Here is a 19,653-nt window from a genome sequence, read left to right as displayed (position 1 = left end):
ATGCACAGTGGGTGAGGAGGGCACTCTGCTTCTCCCGGCACCCACAGCAGCCCTCAGTCTCCAGAGAACAAGGTTTGAAAACCAACGGCCCAGTGATTTCCACCTCTGGCTTTGGCAACCTATTCAGAACATTCATATTGATATGAAGGGGTGGGTGTAAAATTCACACAAAGACTTGGGATTAATTATCTCTGCTCATTCATTTATTCTTTCTCTCCACATTTGCTGAGATCCTTCTGTTTGCTGGAAGGATGTATTTGCTACCACTGTGCAGGAGGCTGGGTCTTGAAGGTGGCCATGATGTGGTCCCTGTTTTCAGGAATCTGCAGATGAGTGGGGTGGGCACTGTGTTCATGCTGGCCGTGAGGACAGACGGATTCTGCTGGAACATGGCAGAAGAGGACTTCATGGACGAGGTGATGTTGATCCGGGATCTTGAAGGACAAGTACAAATTCACTGGGGACAGCGCTGAGGGGATGGCAGCAGGAGGAACAGAGTCCAGGGAGTTGGGAGCATGGTTTGTGAGGGAAGGGGGGCCTGGGAAACGTAGGGTGGGGCCATATTTTTGGAGATGCTGTCGCCCTAAGGATTAGTCTCTACGTCAGTGGAGAGAAGTCCTAGAAAATTTTGCGCAGGGGCTGGACATTGTTAGATCTGGCCGAGCCAGCTGCCTCTGCAGCACTGGGGGTGGGGGATGTGAGGGACAGTGGTGATGGGCAGAGAGCTGCCCCTGTGAGGAACTTCTGAGTGGTGGTGATCTCAGGGGAGACTGCAAGCCCGAAGATCGTATCCACAACCAAATACTAATCAAACAACAACCACTATTCAAAAAGGTTGGGAACTATTGGGAGGTCCAATCCAATATTGCTACCTACCCATACTTTTTTTTTTTTTCAGGGATGGGGAACTAGTTGATTTTAAGAGAAATATCTGTTCAGTCATAAAACAAATACTTGCTTCTTGTAAGAAAATCAAACGATGCAGATAAGAATAAGTTTGAGATGCGCTCAAGGCCAACTTCGGCCTTGGTATTTGGTAAATCTGATACTTGGCGTCAGCTTTGGGTTTGGCCTTTGGAGGGCCGGGTAGTTGATGCCAACTCCAACATCATTTCTGGCATACCTGAACCTGTGTGTGATCAACGGTTGTGGGATTGCATCGTATCTAATCACAACAATAGCAGTGCTATGAACAAGGCGTGGCATTCACATTTATTAATAGCTGCACATTCGCTTTGAAAGAGAGGCAAGCCCTCTAGATATAACTTGGAATGGGAATCCCTTTTGCACTTTATATGTTGAAATATTATCTATCAGTTGAAGTACAAATGTGCATTTATTATTGTAAGAGCGAAGTGCTACAGTAACCACGAGAATGGAAGTTGTTAATTTTATGCACAAATTTATGAACTTTTGAATAGTTAAATAAATAGGGAAAGAGCTGATACTTCCTGTGCAGGGTAGGAGACAATAGGCTAGCTAGACGACTTTGGGAAAAAACCAGTATATCCTCATATCCTTTTCGGGAACCAACAATTTTATGAAAATGTAAAAAATAACAAGACAAAAAAGTAGGTTAGTGCTATGACCTGAATGTTTGTATTTCCCCCAAATTCATACATGGAGACCCTGACCCCCAGTGTGGTGGTTTTTAGAGGTTAGGCCTCTGTGAGGTTCTTAGGGTCACCAGGGTGGGGCCCCATGTTGGGACAAGCGCCCCTTGTAAGGGACGAGTGACCCAGCTCTCTCTTTGTGCTGAGTGAGGACACTGCAAGAGAGGCTGTCGGCAAACCAGGAGGAGGGCCCTTCTAAGACCTGGGATCTGCTGGCAACCCCCGCTCTAGGACTTCCAGCCTCTGGAACCGTGAGAAAGAAAGGTTTGCTGTTTAAGTCTATGGTAATTTGTGATAGCAGTTGATGAAGATAATTAGATTGTCATTAAGTCTCATTTTTTAGAATTATTTGTTGCAATAACATTCATGACATTAAACAAAACAACCTTTCAGAACAGTTTTAACTTGGAAATGTTTACTTCTCTTTAGGCCACGAATCTTTCAAGAAAAAGCCTGATCTGCGAAGGCTGCACATCTCTTGAGGATGAATAAGAGACAGGATGGTCGCTTTACCACCTTAACGTTTCAAAAGGAAGAAACACACCAAAATCACGTACAGCATCTATGACCAACGATTCTTGATGCAGACATAATAGAGAATATGAGAAGAATGAAGAAGAGAAAAGTGAGGCACTACCTTCAAAGCATGTTGCTTCTCCCCTACCTCGCTTGAAAGTGGCCATCTCCTCGGTGACATGAACGGGCAGCGACAGGGTGGCAGACATCCCTCTAAGCTGATGGTCCAGAAACAGGCTTTCTGTACTCCATGTGAGCCCTCGAAATTTCACTGTAGTCTTAATCAAAGTTGGGATAAAGTTGAAATATAAAATTATGTGTAGGGTTTGGCCTGAATTTTAACCCTTGACCGCTTGGCATTCAGGTAGAATGTACCTCTAAATATAATGCACCTCCAGATATAAATTGAAAATCTTTTCTGTCCCCAGTGCCTAGTCTGTTTCTCTTAGGTAACCAATGAATCTAGTGTGTTTTCTTTCAGACTTGTGAAATATAGCTATAAACCACCCCCCCCTTTTTTTTTGCCACAAGGGGAATGTACCATAGTTACTACTGTCCAATAATTGGCTATTTACCACTTATAATCTAATCTAAACATTTTTCCATGAGACTGCATATAGCTCTATTTTATGTTTTGTCATGACTGCCTGTATTCCAATAAATGGGTATGGCATGATTTATTTAACCAATCTCCAGTTAAAGATCATTCAGACTATCCCCAGTTTTTATCCATTGGAGGGAATGCTGCAATAAACATTTTGTACAGTATTTTGTAAGTACTAATTATTTCCTTTATATATGTGTGTGTGTGTATATGCATACGTATATAAAATTTTTGTTTTGTCTTGCTATATTGTCTTCCAGAAATATTGTATCAATTAATATTTCTGCCCACAGTGTTTATATATAAGAAACCTGTTTCCCTCACCAACACTGAGCAACATCTACCTTTTGAATCTTTGCCAACATGTTATATGAAAAATGGTCTCTTGATATTTTAATATGCATCTTTTATTATTAGTGAGCTTGAACACCTTTCTGTATTTATTATTAGTGAGCTTGAACATCTTTCTGTAGGTTTTTGCACTGATTACTTTTAATCACAGAGGAAATGATGTCATCCTGAGTGAAGGAGAGAACCCCGACCTATGGGTGTGATAGTCTAGCTTTCGATGCTTCTCCATTGATGAAATGTGTGGTGGATACTTCATACTGCTCCTTACAGCAGGTAAATCACTCTTGGTTCCTAATTTCAGGAACATTCCAGAACTTTCTCAGGTGAGAAAAGATGGAGCTCTGAAGAGGTCAACTGATTGGCCTAAGACATTACAGGTAAAAAAGTAGATCTGGGGTTTGATAGATTTTCTAAAGTTCAATCAGTCTTCATTCCACTTGACCACACTGGGTCTGCTACTGACAAATTCAGATCTAGATTCTTGGGCTAACAGTTCTTAAATAGTAAACATCACTATCCTTATTGAACTCAGTCCTGTAAACACATTATCTCACTGACCCCTCCATAACAAGTCTATGAAGGAAGAGCAGGTGCTTATCTACACATACAGATGGGATGCTGACCGTGGTCACACAGGCAGGACCTAACATTGAAGGCTCCCCGAGGCCCCCGGTATGACGTTATACCACACGGCTCCTCATGCCCACTGGCACTGCACCTGAAGAAACAGCCTCTCCACGGCTGCCCCAGCGAGCCTCCCCAACTACAGGGCACCACGTGATGTTTATTCAAGGGAGACAAGACAGATCAGGCTGTGAATTAGGTCTGAGGGATGGTAGGTGTCGGCATTCCGGGCAGGACAATTCTTAGCGCGGTATTGTCTGCTACGTTGCCGGAGGCTTGGCGTCCCTGGTGTTTACTCTCTAAAGGCCAGTTGCATCGGGCGCCTGGGTGGCTCAGTTGGTTAAGTGACTGCCTTCGGCTCAGGTCATGATCCCGGAGTCCCGGGATCGAATCCCACATCGGGCTCCCTGCTCAGCAGGGAGTCTGCTTCTCCCTCTGACCCTCTCCCCTCTCGTGCTCTCTCTCATTCTCTCTCTCTCTCAAATAAATAAATACAATCTTTAAAGGCCAGTCACATCCCTCAGGTACCCTGACAACCCAGACTCTACTCTCCGGAATTTCCAAATAGCCCAGGAGGGGGTGGGCATGGCTTTGGTTGAGAACCCTGGACCAGGGGACCCCTGCTTGATGGTGGTACGTGGTTCTGTTGGCTGATGGATTTGTGTTGTGTCTGGTAGGACTGCAAGGTTTAGGCTCAAGCCCCTGGCACAGGCTAGGGTTTGAAGAATGTTCTGTGCAGGTAATGTGGTATTCCTGGGCCTTTCTTTGGGGGTGACCGACGATCAGCCGGCTGGCTGATCGTCAATCACCCCTGGAGCTCCTGATGCAGCCTCTGTCTGCAGACAGTCAATAGATGTCAATACTCGCTCCTGACAGATGTCTGGGTGTCTGCCGTCTTGGGCTGGGCTGTAGCCCATGGCAACTACTTTTCCAGGCCCGCATTTTCCTTCCTTTTGATTGCAGAGGCAGAGGTGGCAGGGGAATCACCAGCCCATGGTCACCTTGCTATAGGGAAGATTTTCAAAGGGTTGGAACCCAAGCTCCTTTGAAAGCCAGCCTGGCCCTGTTCTCCTGGCCACGGAAGCAGGCCCACTAGTTCAGCGGGGCCCCTTCTGCCAAGCCCGTGGCATGCCCAGGCTGCTGGGTGAGTTCATGCTCCATCCAGGAAGAGCTGGGGCCTCTGGGGCACAATCAGGACTTCAGGAAACTTAGTGAGGGAAAGGCTGTGAATGGCTACTTGGGTTTTGGCTCCTGGCCTGACCTGCCTCCAGCCAGCCGGCCATGCCCAGCACACTGACTCCGCAGGCCCTCTTTTCTGGGTCATGGGGGCAGCCCAGCAGCAGCTGCAGCAATATTTAAAACATTGCCTGTCTCCAGTTTGCCCAGTGAAGAGAGTTGGTCCTGGGCAGTCAGACCGTGTGGGCCACGAAAGGCAATCCTGGGAACAGGATGTTCTTTATGGCTGCCGGCTTTGTAACATAAGGGAGAGTGTTCTGAGTCCCCCTTCCTCTGTGTAAACAACAGTCTCTTTCACCTTGGTTGTTGTTTAGGGCTAGACTGTGAACAAGAAAGCTCACTGTTAAAAAGCAATTGTTTTTTGCATTGATCCACACCCCACGTATTATAAATACACTGTAGGCCTCCCTCATCCCAGGGTAGGCTCCTGGCTCTGGAGGGTGCATGGTGATGGGGGGTGAGGGAACTCTTAATGGGCTCCTGGTGGTTTTGCTTTTCTGCTGCTGGGAGAAATCTGGGCAGAGAATTTTCTGGTCTGAGGCAGGGCTCTGAGGTGCTCTGGGGGAGCAGCGGGGAATTCATGGGACCTTCCCATCCCTTTTCTGGACAGGCCTTCATCCTGGACCTGTGGGGTGTGTGTGCTCACTGCCCATCTTCTGGAACATGCCTTCCGACTGATGTGCCCTGTGGCTTCACTCAAGAGCACAGGGGGTCCTTTGTTAGTTGCAGATATTGGCATCCTGGGGGCAGCATTTGTGTCTACGGAGAGAAGTAACAAAGGATCTTAGGGTTGCATCCTTTATGCAGAGCCCACTTGCTCTCCATTAACTTTGCAATGTTCTTAATGCAAACCTAGGCCGCAAAAAACTGGGTAAGTCCTCTGAAGGGGTTAAACCTTACTGACTGGGAGAGCTGATTGACGGATACTCTGTCCAAGCACAGTGTGTTACAGATGCATGGACAGCTCTGCAAAAATCCACCGATGTTCAGCATGGAAGCAACCAGACTTGGGCTAACGTGTCCTTCCGTTGGCCGTCTTGGAACCCAATTGCTCTCTGGCTCCAAGGTTTCTTGAGAAACTTGATGACACATTTCAGGTGTTCCAACAGAGCATGGTGTGGTTTATGGGGCAGAGTGTGATGGGGTGGAAAGAGCTTGGGATTTGGACTCAACCAACCTGAGACCAATATCAGGAGACCACCACTTAGCCACTGGGCAAATGGCCTGAGTTTTGATTTCCTTGTCTCTCAAAGCAGGGAAGGGGGTGGATAATAATACCTTCCCTGAAATGATTGCCCGGAGAATCAAGACAGACATGTGAAAAGACTTTAGAGCCTGTAAAATGCTCTCCATGTGTCGTCTTTATCATTCTCTGCTCTTAGAAGGTGAACTTTAAAAGTCTCTTTCAACCGCGATGAATTCTGTGATGTTAAACTCTTCTTGGGACAAAGCTCTCTGTTCTTTTTTTCCCATGGGATACCACAAACTCAAGAGGTACATGGAGTCCAGGTGCAACCCAGTGAGTTGACGTTCTGTCCTTTTTTGATTCAGTGCAATTTTACATTTTCCTCTCTCTCTTTCTTCCTTTTGTTTTTGTTTTAAGTTGAACCTAACTGATCCTTAAAGTGACAGTGGCTCTGGGAAGAGCAGTTATGGGGCAGGGGTCCAAGCCTCGATAATCAGACATGAGGTCAGCAGCACAAGAGCTGTCTGGGCAGGCTGTTGGAAGGGGGGCCGCCTGGGTTTGGTGCCTTCTTGATGAGGTGTTGCTGCAGGAATGACATATACGCAAGGCAAAAGAATTGAGTGTTGAGTTTGGCTAATGCCCACTAGAGAGCTGTCATTACATCAAAGTTAGTTCATGGCTCAAAGGATGTCTTGAGTATCAATTGTTTCTTCTTTCTGTGAGGTGGGAGGCATATGTTATCAGTCTTACCAGGAAAGGGGGTTGGGTTGAGGCTTTGATACATAGATGGAAGCATCAGAGTATCATAGAAAGACTACTGACCTTGGAATCTTAAAATCTGGGTGGACTTGCACACCACTAACTAACTACCTGTGTGACTTTGTGGAAATCACTTAACCTCTCTGGTCCACAGGAGTCATATACATGTATGGAAGACAATAAGGTTTGGGGATAGTTGCGTGTATCACATTGTACAGTAATTACCTTTTAAACAATGAATATTTAAAAAAATTGATGTGTAATATGCATTCAGAAAATTGCCCAGAGCATAAGAATAGAGCTTGATGAACTATCCCAACGGGAACCCACTCATGTAACCACCACCCAGATGAGGAACTAGAGTATCACCAGAAGCCCAGAAACCCCTTTGCCTTCTCCCTGTCACTCCCCAGGCTCCTCCTCCAAAACGACCATGATCCTGTCTCCTAACACCATGGATTAGTTTTGCCCGTTGTTGTACTTTAGAAAACGAAATCATACAACATGTACTTTTTCGGTGTCTGGTTTGTTTGGCTCCTGAGATTCATCCCTGTTGCCGCAGGTCGCGGTAGTGTGTCTATTTGCTTTGCTATATACTATTTCACGGTACGATTACAGCCCGATGTGCCCACCTGCTGCTGATGGAGATTTGGGTCGTTTCTAGTTTTTGGCACTTCTGCCTGGTGTTCTGTTGCCTGGATCTCTGTCTGGCACACACCTAAGGGTGGAATTGCCAAGTCCTATAGAAAGTATATGGCTCCGCTTTCATAGGTATTGTCATGGAGTTTTATATAACTTCCTCCCCCCCGCCAGCAGTGCGCAAGCTTCTGCCTCTTCCGTCTTCCCACACTAGGTCCTGGCGGTCTTTTCTTTTTGCCCTGCTGATGAAGCACAGTGCTGTCTCATGGTGTTTTCTCGTTCGCATTTCCTTGGTGACTGCTGAGGTTAAGCACATTTCTGTACATTTGTAAGCCATTTAAAAATCCTCTTTTGTGAAGTGCTGGTTTAAGTCTTTTAGTCATTTTTCTGTTGCACTGAGAAAAATCTGTAAGAGTTCTTCTTATATTTTAACTGCAATATATTGTTGGATATATTTATTGCACATGCCTTCTCCTCTGTGGCTTGCATTTTCACTCTCTTACTATTATATTATCACAAACAGAAGTTTCTAATTTTAACATAGTTCAATCTATCAACACTTTCTCTTATTGTTCATGCCTTTTTTTGGGTGGGACTTATGAAATCTTTGGGGTGTGTGATGAGCATCCTGGGGAAGACTCAAGATACCAGCGTGCCTGTCAGGACACCCCCAGTCCAATCCCAGGATGCTTGTGGAATGTCCCTGAGCTTGCAGGTAAGACAGGTTTTGGCTGATCTGAAGACCCTGCTGGTGGATCAAGGCTCCTGACTGCAATCAGAGGCTCACTTAATGGTACCCAGGGCTTATGATTTCCAGGGACCATGTTATTTGTTGTCCTGATTATGGGAAGAGATAGCATTAGTTGGCAGTTTCCTGAAGACTACGTTTCTAGAACCTCTGTGGAAATAAAATCTCTGACTCGGTTTATGGTCCTTGGTATAGGAATTAGACACAGGAGCTTCTTGTTGGCCCTTGTCAGGGGATCTATGGTCCTCCCAAGGTCTTGCTGAGTGAGCAGGGTTCATGTGACCCTTCTTCCCTTGTCACCAGTGATTGGACCAGATGTTGACATGGGAGCCAGGAGTAGCCTGACTATGGGCTGGCCAGAGAACAATCAACAGCTTCTGTGGATTGGGACACAAGGTTCTTCTCAGCCAATAAGATTCCTTCTTTGGGGAATCTGAACCAGGGATGAGAAGGACGTTGTGGGCTGATGCTGGGCACGTTGTACTGAAAGGCCACGTAGAGGTGGGATAAGGGCAGCCATTTTGGGACTATGTACTTGCTGAGTGTATAAGGAACTGGAACTCAGAGAAGCCAATCAGGAGGGAGGGGGGAGGGTGGGGGCGCCCAGAGACGAGAAGAGAAATCATGGGCTATTAAAGAGAGCTGGAGAGCAAATCCCTGGTTCCTGTCCTTCTTGAGGTCTGATTCAATACTTCCTGGTTTTCCTCAGGGCCTCCGTGTACCCTTGCAATAACCCCAACCTTTTATTTGAGCTCGTTTGAGTGGTTTCTGATCCTTGCGATCAAAAGAGTTTGGGACTAAGATAGTCCAGATCAAAGGTAGACAAAAATAAAAGAAAAGATTTATGGGCTGTATTTCGTTCAATAAACTTTATAGAATTCTAGTAAAAATTGATTCCCCTACAATTTAGATCGCCTGTCTTATTGACTAGAATTATGTCCATGAGAATCGCGGTGCTGCTCTTTCGCCATTAAGATGGTAATTCTGGAAAAGTGGGCAAAGAGGTGGCTTGGAGGCAGCTTCCCGCCCTTCATCCTGTAATTACAGCATGGCCCCACTGTGAAGCTGGGGTGGGGGAGGAGGCACCTGAGATCCCTAGTCTGCAGGGTCCTCACCTCTGGGGGGGGGCACGGTACCTCAAGGTGCTTCAGAGTTTGTTTGGGTTTGAAAGCGGTTACAACCTAAATGGCCAAGAGTAGAATGGTTAAATAAATTAGTGGTCTCCAACTGAGGGAGTGTTTATGGAGTCATTAAAGGTGATGTCATTAACGAAGCTTTTAATGATATGGGAAATTAATTGTATAATAATATGTAACATTAGCTGGAAAACAGATGTAAAATGTTTTATACAGGTTGATCTCAACTATGTTAAGATAAACAAGTGGGAACAGTTAACAGTAGTCATACACACCCCCCACCCCCACACACATACGCATACTAGTTACACCTATATTTGCCTTTACCTTTTGGTATTTTCTATGATTACTTTTATAATCAGACAGAGGTTTAAAATGAAAATACAAACGAATAAGCTCTTTACTCAGATTCTCAAAGTGTGACATGAGTCTGTTCTGGAACTTTCCTCAGACGTTTATTCTTGGTTCTCAAATCCCAAGCCCCTGCCCTCTGTGGATTGAGGGCATTGGAACCCTTTGGAGTCAAGGACCTCTTAGACCACCACTCCCCAGTTTGTTTGTGACTGTGGCCACCAAGGGATCCTTGGCACAGCCCCTCCCACCTTCTTCCGGGTGTGTGAAGAACAGTGGCTGTTTCTCCAGGTCGTGGTAGAGGATGGGACTTCAGCTCTGCAATGCAGGGCCGAGCTGGGATCTGGTTTGTAAAAATGTGGGAGAAGCGAATGGTAACAAACTTTAAAAGTGCTTTGAGATCTCGGAGAGAGAGAGGAAGCTTGTTTCCTGCAACCCTGGCCAGGGAGGGCATTTTTGAGGATTTGGTCCTGGAACGGCCTGGCTGGGTTTCATGGGACACAGGGCAGGGGAGGGACGACCGGGGACAGAGGCAACAATAGCTGGCGGGGACTTCAGAAACCACTCGGGCAAGTGCCACTGCTTGACAGATAATGCCAATTACAACCTTGACTCAGTACCTCCCGCGCTAGGTGTGCGTACCGTGGAGAGCTACTAGGTGCTGCACAACTGAAATTTTATCTACCTTTTACAACAGCCCAGCGAAGCAGATTTTATTATCTTCATTTCACCAGCCCCCAAACAAAGCAAGGCAACCGGCTTAGAGGGATAAAGAGATATTCATGGGTAACTGATGGCAGGTCCAGGACTCAAAACCACCCCTCCTTCTTATTGGGACCTCTGATGGTAATCATCGGGCAACGGTTGTGTATTGGGTCTTTCTTATAAGCCAGGCCTTGTGTGGAATGCTTTTCCCGCCTTATTTCTTTTAAGGCTCACAGCAGCTCGATGAAATAGATCTTATTAATATTCCCAATTCACGCGGAAGAGAACCAAGGTTTAGAGGAGCTTGCTAATGGTCACAAAGGGAGTAACAGAGACAGCCATGGAACCCAGGCTGGTCTGAGGCCAGGTCAGAATTCTTACTGTGACTTCAATGACTTCCTCTGGCTGGGGGCCGGAATAAGGTGTCCAGGGCAGGGCCCTGGAGCCCAGTACCCCACCCAAACACCAAGTATAGGGTAACAACCCCAATATAACTCTGGAGCCCACAAACTATTGTTTCAATCCTGCCAGTCAGTGAAGGCACCAGTCAGTGCATGCACACACCCACCCATTCATCCATCCATGCACCCATCCATGCATCCATCCACCCATCCCTGTGTCTAGTTTGGAGTGGGGAAATAGGAGACTTGGTGATCTCCAAGACCTCCCTCAGCTCAGTGATTTAAGAAATTTGCTGAACTTTTGCCTTAAGACCAGGTCTTTGCTAAAAGCAGTGGGATGAGGGAGGGATGGAGGAACCATATGCCTTTGGCTTGACTTCATGGAGTTTCAGGGCAGAGTTTGGGGGAGGTATGTGTGATTGCCACACAGGAAGCATTTATACAGTAATGAAGTAGACAGTGTAGTACAGTTAATTCTGAGATGAGCGTGCATGGAACGGTTGGAATATGATGCTTTATGTCTGTATGTGTGATTGTGTGTGAGTGAGTGTGTGTGTGTGAGTGGGTGTGAGCATGAATATGGGAAGTGAGTGTGTCTATGTGAGTGAGCCTGAGAGCATGAGTATGTATGTGCATGGGTGTGGGTGTGTGTGACAGTATGTGACTAAGTGTAGGGGGTCCCGTTTTAGAGAGGAAGAACATGAGGACCTCCCCAGTCTCCTGAGAAAGGGGGGAAGGAGGAGGGAGGAGGAACGGAGAGACACAGGTGCCCAGGGAACCCCAAGCTTAGAGCAGCAGAGGGAAATGGCTCAGACTCTGGCTGAGATAAAAGATGGGGTGCTCACTCTGGAGGTGACCAGGAAGGAAAAGAACTGTGTGCACGCAGGTGTGGAGGGCATTTGGTCTGTGGTCTCCTCTGACTTAGTGTCCAGGGAGCCTGGTGCCCAGTTTCTAGTAGGGAACCAGACTTCTGGGCCTGAGGGCTAATTGCCTCCGTCAGACAAGTCTGGGCCTAGAGGGAGACTGGATGCCACACTTTGTTCCGCAGGTGAGGTCTGAGGCCACCCTGAGTGAAGGGAAGAGACCACTGAAGGAATGGCGCCAAGGTGAGCCTCGTTAGCCCTGGGTGGAGGGACCACGGCTTCTGGGCCAAAAACAAGCGTCCTTCCCGATCTACTTCAGACATGCAAATAAATTACATATAGCTATATATTTCATTAACTGTCTTCATCAAAAAAGAATCAAATTAGACACAACTGATAGGCCATGGAACCAAGGAAGTATTTACTGGGGTCTTTAAGGTAGATTCTTCCTGCAGTCTGGGGGTCTCTGAGAAGAACCCCTGGGGAGGTCTCACCAGCCCATCAAAAAGCCCTATTCAAGACCCTAAGCCCATAGAACCTCCTGGAACAACCAAATAAAACTCCAAACCATTAGAGAGGTGGACTGACCTCCTAGCCAAGGATTCCTTAACTTCAGGAGGCTGGTCCTGGACAGTTTGGTTTGATTGGGATAGTCACAGCTATGAAGTTAACACTGTTCTTCCCTGCAGAGCACTGGAGCTGTAGTCTTCTGCCCTTGGGCCAGGAAACTGGGTCTCCTGATTTCTTCGCTTCCTGTCCCACCCACTCACTGGACCTGTGTCCATAACACCTGTGATCATTTGCAAAATACAAGTTCCCAGGCCTGGAGTCGGCACTGTTTTCCTTCCTGCACACATGCAAAGACCTTTGAGTCGGCAGCTCTGTTTTATAAGGTTGCTACTTCCTGCCCTTGCTTTATTACGTCTGTTCTTTGGGGCATGGTGTTATAAATTGGGTATGTGATGATGTGTAATCACTAACTGAAAAGCCAATACATTTTCACTGTACCAGCAGCAAGACAAATAAAAGGCAAAATGAAAGGCTTGTGCTCTTTTGACAAAGGGAAAAGCACACAACACACATATTAAGGAAAAAAAAATCAGATTGTAAATTGAAAATGTTGTCATCTTAGGGGAGTTGTTTTCTTGGGGCTGTCTGGCTTGTGTTTGCCTCCTGGGAGCGGGGTGTCTGGTGGCTGGGAGTGGGGAAAGAGGGAGGATGGTATTTTCTTCCTCTTGGGAAACCACATTATTCTTAGACTTTGGGAACCTTAGGCAGTCGCCCCAGGCGCTTACGAGATATGATCCGGCAGCCTTTCACTGGGAACAACTGGTCTGTGGTTGGAGGACATGGGACAGAAAGAGACAGTGGAGAGAGAGACAGAAAGAGAGAAGCGTGCATGTTTGTATTTATATGGGTGTGTATAGCGGAGTGATTTTCCTTTAACAGAGGTTCAGGAAATTGTCCTGCTTGATACTGATGTATATCGGACGGTGTGATCCATACAATCAAGGCTTAAAATAAGTGATTCCTCCTGTGTCTGTTCTGATTCGGTGCTTTCACGCAGTAGGGATCGAATAGGCTGAGCTTGAGAGCATTTAGGCAAGAAGTCCTCCTGCCCATTCATATTCAGTAAATATGAGTATTCATTCATATGCAACTCCATGACCCTGCAGAAATAGAGTCCGGAGTTTCGTTTCGCTTTGCTTTTTTCTTCTTCAAAGACCTGAGGAAAATACAATAGAAATAGGGCTTGGGGGACAGTTTTTTGAAACTGACTAAAGCAAAAGATAATAGGAATAATATATATTGTCAGTCTGTGAAAGGTTTTGCCGGACCAAAAAGAAAATCTGTAGCTTGGTAACTGATTATGTTCATGAAGTTAAGATGAATGTGAATGGTGGTAAGGGTTTCCCCTTTGTACAGAGGATTCAACCATGTGAGCATCTTAGAAATTTGGGCTTCGGTAGTTCTTCCAACACACTGATGTAATAACACTAGTACCAATAATAGCAACACAGCGACGGTACATTAGAGATCGCCTGTATACAGTCCTGACCCAAGGTGAGAGCCCAGTGCAATGACTGGGGTCCAGCAGGCTGGAGGGGCTGGAGGACTATGTTGCATATCAATAAAAATCTGCCCTCTCTGGTGGTCTCCCATTCCCCCCCCCGCCCTGGGGTCAAACCAGCTCTCAGCAGGTTAATTAAAAAAAAAACAACTCATCATTTATCTTATTTGGTTCTTTTAAGAGTTCTATAAGGGAGAGAGCAAAGGCTTTCCTGTCTTGGGTGGCTGACTCATCCATGGCCCCAGGGGCAGAGCCAGGACCCCACCAAAGCCTTGAGAGGCCTCCTTCGTGCTTCTCGGGGCCACACTGCCAGGGGCTGTGAGGGAGCTGAACAACAAACCACAAGGCCAGCACCTGCTAGGTCACGGGCATGGACCACGTAGTCCCGCCCACTTTCAGTTCTGGTGCGCAGGCGCTTTGACCGCATTGGCGCCTGAGGAGCCCAAGCGGGGACAGCGCGGGGTTCCTGATGGGTTGGTGAGCAAGCCGGGCTCCTGTGGGAGCTCCTGTGACCTGTCCTCGTGGCGAAACAAAAATAAGCAACCCCTGTCTGCTGTCGGATTCCTACCAGGTGAACCCAAACGCTGCTCTTCGGGATGCGCCTTCGCAATCGATCATCCGAGATGAAGATGTTGGCTTCTTAAGTTATTTAATATACACCTTCACTTGATTTCATTACAACACCGCAATTGACGTATCCATATGCTATTTGAATTTTTACCGTCTGTCTCTACTGCCCACTCCTCAGTCTGAATGTAAGATCTGTGAAGGCAGGGTTTTTTGTGTGTTTTTTTTTTCCTTTTTTCCCCCTTCTTAATTGAAGTATAGTTAACATATTATATTAGTTTCAACATAGAGTACAACATAGTGATTTGATAATTACATACATTAGGATATGTTCACCACGATAAGTGCAGTTACCATCTGTCACCACAAAGAGTTATTACAGTGTTATTAACTGTATTTCCTGTGCCGAACTCTTCATCCCCGGGACTTAGTCTGTAACTGGAAGTTTGTAACCTCCTAATCCCCTTCACTTATTTCACCCACCCCCACCCTCCCATCTGGCAACTCTATTTTTATGAGTCTGTTTCTCTTTTTTGTTGCTGTTTGTTTTGTTTTGTTTTGCAGATGCCACACCTAAGTGAAATCCTATGGTATTTGTTTTTCTCTGTCTCATTTCACTTAGCATGATACCCTCCAGGCCCATCCATGTTGTTGCAAATGGCAAAATTTCATTTTTTTTTTTTTTTACTGCTGAGTAGTATTTCATTATACACACACACACACACACACACCCCACATCTTCTTTGTCCATTTATCTATTGATGGACTCATGGGTTGTTTCCATATCTTGGCTATTGTAAATAATGCTGCAATCTACATAGCAGTGCATGTATCTTCTTGAATTAGTTTTTTATTTTTCTTTGAGTAAATACCCAGAAGTGGAGTTGCTGGATTGTAGGGTAATTCTATTTTTAATTTTTTGAGGAATCTCCATACTGTTTTCCACAGTGGCTGCACCAATTTATATCCCTAACAACAGAGCATGAAGGTTCCCTTTTCTCCACATTCCTGCCAACACTCTTTATTTCTTTTCTTTTTGATACTAGTCACTCTGACAGGTGTGAGGTGATATCTCAATGTGGTTTTGATTTGCATTTCATATTTTCATGTGTCTGTTGGCTGGCTGTCTTCTTTGGAAAAATATTTATTCAGGTCCTCTACTCATTTTTAATCAGATTTTTTTGGTATTGTTTTTTCATGTTTATTTATTTATTATCCAAGTATAACTAATATACAGTGTGATATTTGTGTCAGGTGTACAATATAGTGATTCACCAATTCTATACATTATGCTGGGTTCATCATGATAAATTATATGCATTCTTTATCTATTTTGGATGTTAACCCAGTATCAGATATATCATTTGCAAATATCTTCTCAAGGCAGGATTCTTTGGGTCTTAAGATCCTAAGTACTTGCAATGTCCACAATAGCAAAACTGTGGTGTATATATATATATGTATATATATATATACATATATATAATATAAAAAATATATATATTCCATATATAATATATATATATGGAATATTATTCAGCCATCAGAAAGGATGGATTCTTACCATTCACACTGACGTGGATGGACCTGGAGGGTATTATGCTGAGCTAAATAAGTCAATCAGAGAAAGATAATTATCACATGGTTTCAATCATATGTGGAATATAGGAAACAGGGCAGAGGACCATAGGGGAAGGGAGGGAAAACTGAATGGGAAGTCATCAGAGAGGGAGACAAACTATGAGAGAATCTTAACTCTAGGAAACAAACTGAGGGTTGCTGGAGGGGAGGTGGGTGGGGGAATGGGGTAACTGGTGATGGGATGAGCACTGGGTGTTATACACAACTGATGAATCACTGAACTCTATATCTGAAACTGATGATGTACTATATGTCGGCTAATTAAATTTAAATAATAAAAAAATAAAATCCTAAACACTTTGAAAACATGAAAAAAAGATCCCAAGTGCTCAAAATAGCACCTGATGTTTGTAAGTGCTCAAAAATTGTTTTTTGTTTGAATGATGGACTGGTAAACTAAAGAGGAAATAGTAGAGGCTGACTATCTTAAATAATACATTTGTGGCCAATGAAGGCAAGAGGATGTCACTGTTTGATGTCCAATCGGTAGTTCGAATAAAGAAAAGAAGTGAGAGAAAGAGCTGCTGCAAGGTCCAAGGGACTTACAGGAACACAAAACCCAAAAGTGCCCATGCCCACGTTGGCAAGATGATGGATTTCTCAGACCCTGCCTTTTTTCATATCAATTCTTTAGCAGTGATTGAGTAGTAAACAGGTAAGAAATATTTTCTGTTAATTTTTTTTTCAGGGTTGAAATTTTGGAGTGAATTATTGAATTGCCTGGCCCATAAAAATAATAAATCAATAGTTAAGAGTGAAATTTGTTGTTAAAGGGCAAAAAGCCAAATGATGACATAATAAAGATGATGGATGAAATCAGGAGTCAGTAAACTATGGCCCTCAGGCCAAATCCTGCCTGGCACCTGTTTTCGTAAATAAAGTTTTATTGGAACTCGGCCAGGCTCATCCATTTACCACTATGGCTGATTTCATGCTACCGTGATAGAGTTGAGTAGTCTTTGACAGAGCTCATATGGTCTGCAAAGTTGAAAATATTTACCATTTGGCCTTTTATAGAAAACGTTTGCTGCCCTCTGGATTAAATGATGGTCTATCACGTTAAAGTCCAAAGGATTGGGCTGACAATAAGTGACAGGTATAACAATGATATCTTTTGCTGGGAGGCCCAACATCTTTAACTTCTGCAAAGCATTGTTATTCATCACAGTAATGTGTTAATTTGAATTTTATCAGTTTAGTAGTTTTAATTGTATTTATTTTATAAATTCGTTTTTCTTTTATATTTGTATAAGAGTTAGAAGCATAAGGATTTATACCTAGGTTAGTGTTTGTAGTATCAACTTTACTGTAAAATAATGTAGGTCTACTCCATGGGGATTGTGAGATTTTTTTTTCCCCCTTTAAATGTGTTCTCATCCTTCACTTACTTCAGTTTGAAAATTCCTGGTTTAAAGCATCTGGTAGGAGCTTGTGTCTAGGTGTTGCTAATTTATGCTATGGTCACTGTTAATTGTCTTCCTTTAAACTTGTTTGGGGTAGAGGAGTGACATTTCTAGAATTCTCCTTTCTACTGTGATTCATTAAGTGTTTGTCATATCACTTGGGGAATTTGAGAGAGAAGACACTTACCGGGAGGGTTGTTATCTGAGCCTGCTTTTTTTTTTTTTTTTTTTTTTTTGGTCCTTTTATAATTTGGGGACGACCAGATTCTGATCACGGCCCCATTTCTCCTCGTCTCTGACAATGTGAGGCCTGTTAGTTGTTTTCTGGAGTTTTCTGGAGTTGGACTAACTGTAAATTCCCAGAGCTGGAATTTGACAAGTATATAGAAGCGTGTCACCTATAGAAACTCTGTATGCCATAGGAGCATAATATTTTAGAACTGGTTGAAAGATTGAAGTTCCAAAGAAGCCAAGGCTTCTGCCCAAGGTCACAAAGCTATATACAGCAAGACACAGAACTGGGATTGTACTAGCTGCATTAAGGAAACAGAAGACAGAAAACAACAGAAACCAACAAACCAAACCAGAAAAACAGCCTTGACAGAACAAGCCGCTAAAGTTATCTTAGCCCTGAAGAGAGAAGTGTAAGAACACCCAGCAGTATAGAGCTGGAGATTTTGTTTATGACACTAACTCTGAAACGCCATCTATTTTTATTTTGAGAAACCGTCTTTGATTTTGGCCTGAGTTGGTGTTTATGGCTTATTTTATAGAACACGTTCTATCTACTCTTTGTTCTCCAAGTCTTACAGCTGCCTTTGATGGTGAGCAATAGAATTCTGACCTCTGGTTTGTAGAATGCAAATATTCCTGTAAGGAGACAAGGCCCGCAGGCTGAAGACAAGCTTGGCCTCTGTGCTCCAAACAGTCCCTGAATCGGCACTCGAGTGAGCTTTTAAAAAACACAAATCTGATCGTGCTCCGCCTCCCCGCTTAGGCCTCGCGGTGGCTTTCCATAGCTTCATGTGGACACCTCGGGGCGGCCGCCCGTCCCTCTAAACCTCGACAACTGCTTCTCTTATCTCCTCTCCCACCCCAGCCACCCCGGCTGCCCCCAGGCCCTGGTCCCCATCGTACAGTTGGCCGGTTCCCTGGTTGGCACCACCTCCTCCCTGAGCTCTTGAGTCGTTGTCACTTCCTCTGGGAAGCCTCCTCTGCCCCTCCTGAGTTAGGCAGCTTTCCTGTAAGGTGGGACAGCATCACGCATGTCCCCATGAAGCCTTGAACCACTATTGCAATTTTTTGTTCACTTGTGCCCCACCCTGCACTTGATGTTGAGCTCCATGAGGCAGAAAGAGTGTCTTATTCTCCACTGTACCCCCAGCCTAGGGCCTGGTACCTAATAGATGCTCAGTAAAGACTTGCTGAACCCTGAGTGAATGAGTGGGTGAAGTTCTTGCCCAGAGCCAGGGGTGGGGGGCGGGGGACGGAGGGTCTCAGTAAAGCCAAGCACCAGCAGCATGTGTTGGGAAGAGAGTCCAGTTTAGAGTCACGAAGACTTTTATTCCCTCCCTTGGGTAAGTCGACCTCTCTGAGGCTCAATTAAATCACTGAAAAGGGGGGCAAGTAATGACATCCAGCACATAGGTGACTGTGAAGATTAAGGTGACCGGTGACAACAGCGCTTTTCTCCTTTCCTCTCAGACATGGGCCCAGACACAACCAGAGAGGCCCCTTTCCATTTCAGACAGGAGCTCGGTCAACTTCCGTGTCTTGGCTGCCCCTGGGCATACCCGGCCCCTTGGAAGCTGCTGGTGACCCAGCTGGGGGGGGGCGGGGACCGGCCGGCCAGAGCCAGGCCTCAGCCCGGCTTCAGGAGGCAGGCTTTGTTTCTCTGGGCTCAGGGAGCAGCGGGGAGGGCCAGGGGGTCCCTACGAGGCACAGAGCTAGACCCAGGAGGGCAGGGGTTAAGCAGGAGCCACTTAGGATGGGCCCATCCAGGGGTGTATCCGTTCATCATGATAAGTGTCATAGGAAAATCAATTCTCTGTGTACTTTTGGGAATTACAACTATCATTTTGGTGTGATTTATTTGGTGTATAACACGAACATGGCCATTTGTTTTATCATTCTGAAAGTTCATCTGAAATTGCTTTGAGTTTCTGGTTTTCGGGAGTGACAGGTCCAATTGTTATCGCCTTTCCTATGAAATATGGATCGAGGGACACACTCCTGCCCG

General features: G+C 45.2%; 1 long non-coding RNA gene across 1 annotated transcript; it reads right to left on the bottom strand.

Moving 5' to 3' along the window:
• Nucleotides 1-223: 223 nt before the first annotated feature.
• LOC141374398 (uncharacterized) lies at nt 224-12,460 on the bottom strand. Its single transcript, XR_012381235.1, has 3 exons — nt 12,321-12,460; nt 2,278-2,407; nt 224-434 (listed from the first exon to the last, which is right to left on the bottom strand). It is a non-coding gene; the product is annotated as an uncharacterized lncRNA (long non-coding RNA).
• Nucleotides 12,461-19,653: the final 7,193 nt, after the last annotated feature.

Source organism: Callorhinus ursinus, unplaced genomic scaffold, assembly GCF_003265705.2.
Source record: "Callorhinus ursinus isolate GAN/ISIS: 27379988/994484 unplaced genomic scaffold, GSC_fseal_2.0 scaffold17, whole genome shotgun sequence".
Lineage (NCBI taxonomy): Eukaryota > Metazoa > Chordata > Mammalia > Carnivora > Otariidae > Callorhinus > Callorhinus ursinus.
This window is presented reverse-complemented; position numbering and strand designations above follow the sequence as displayed.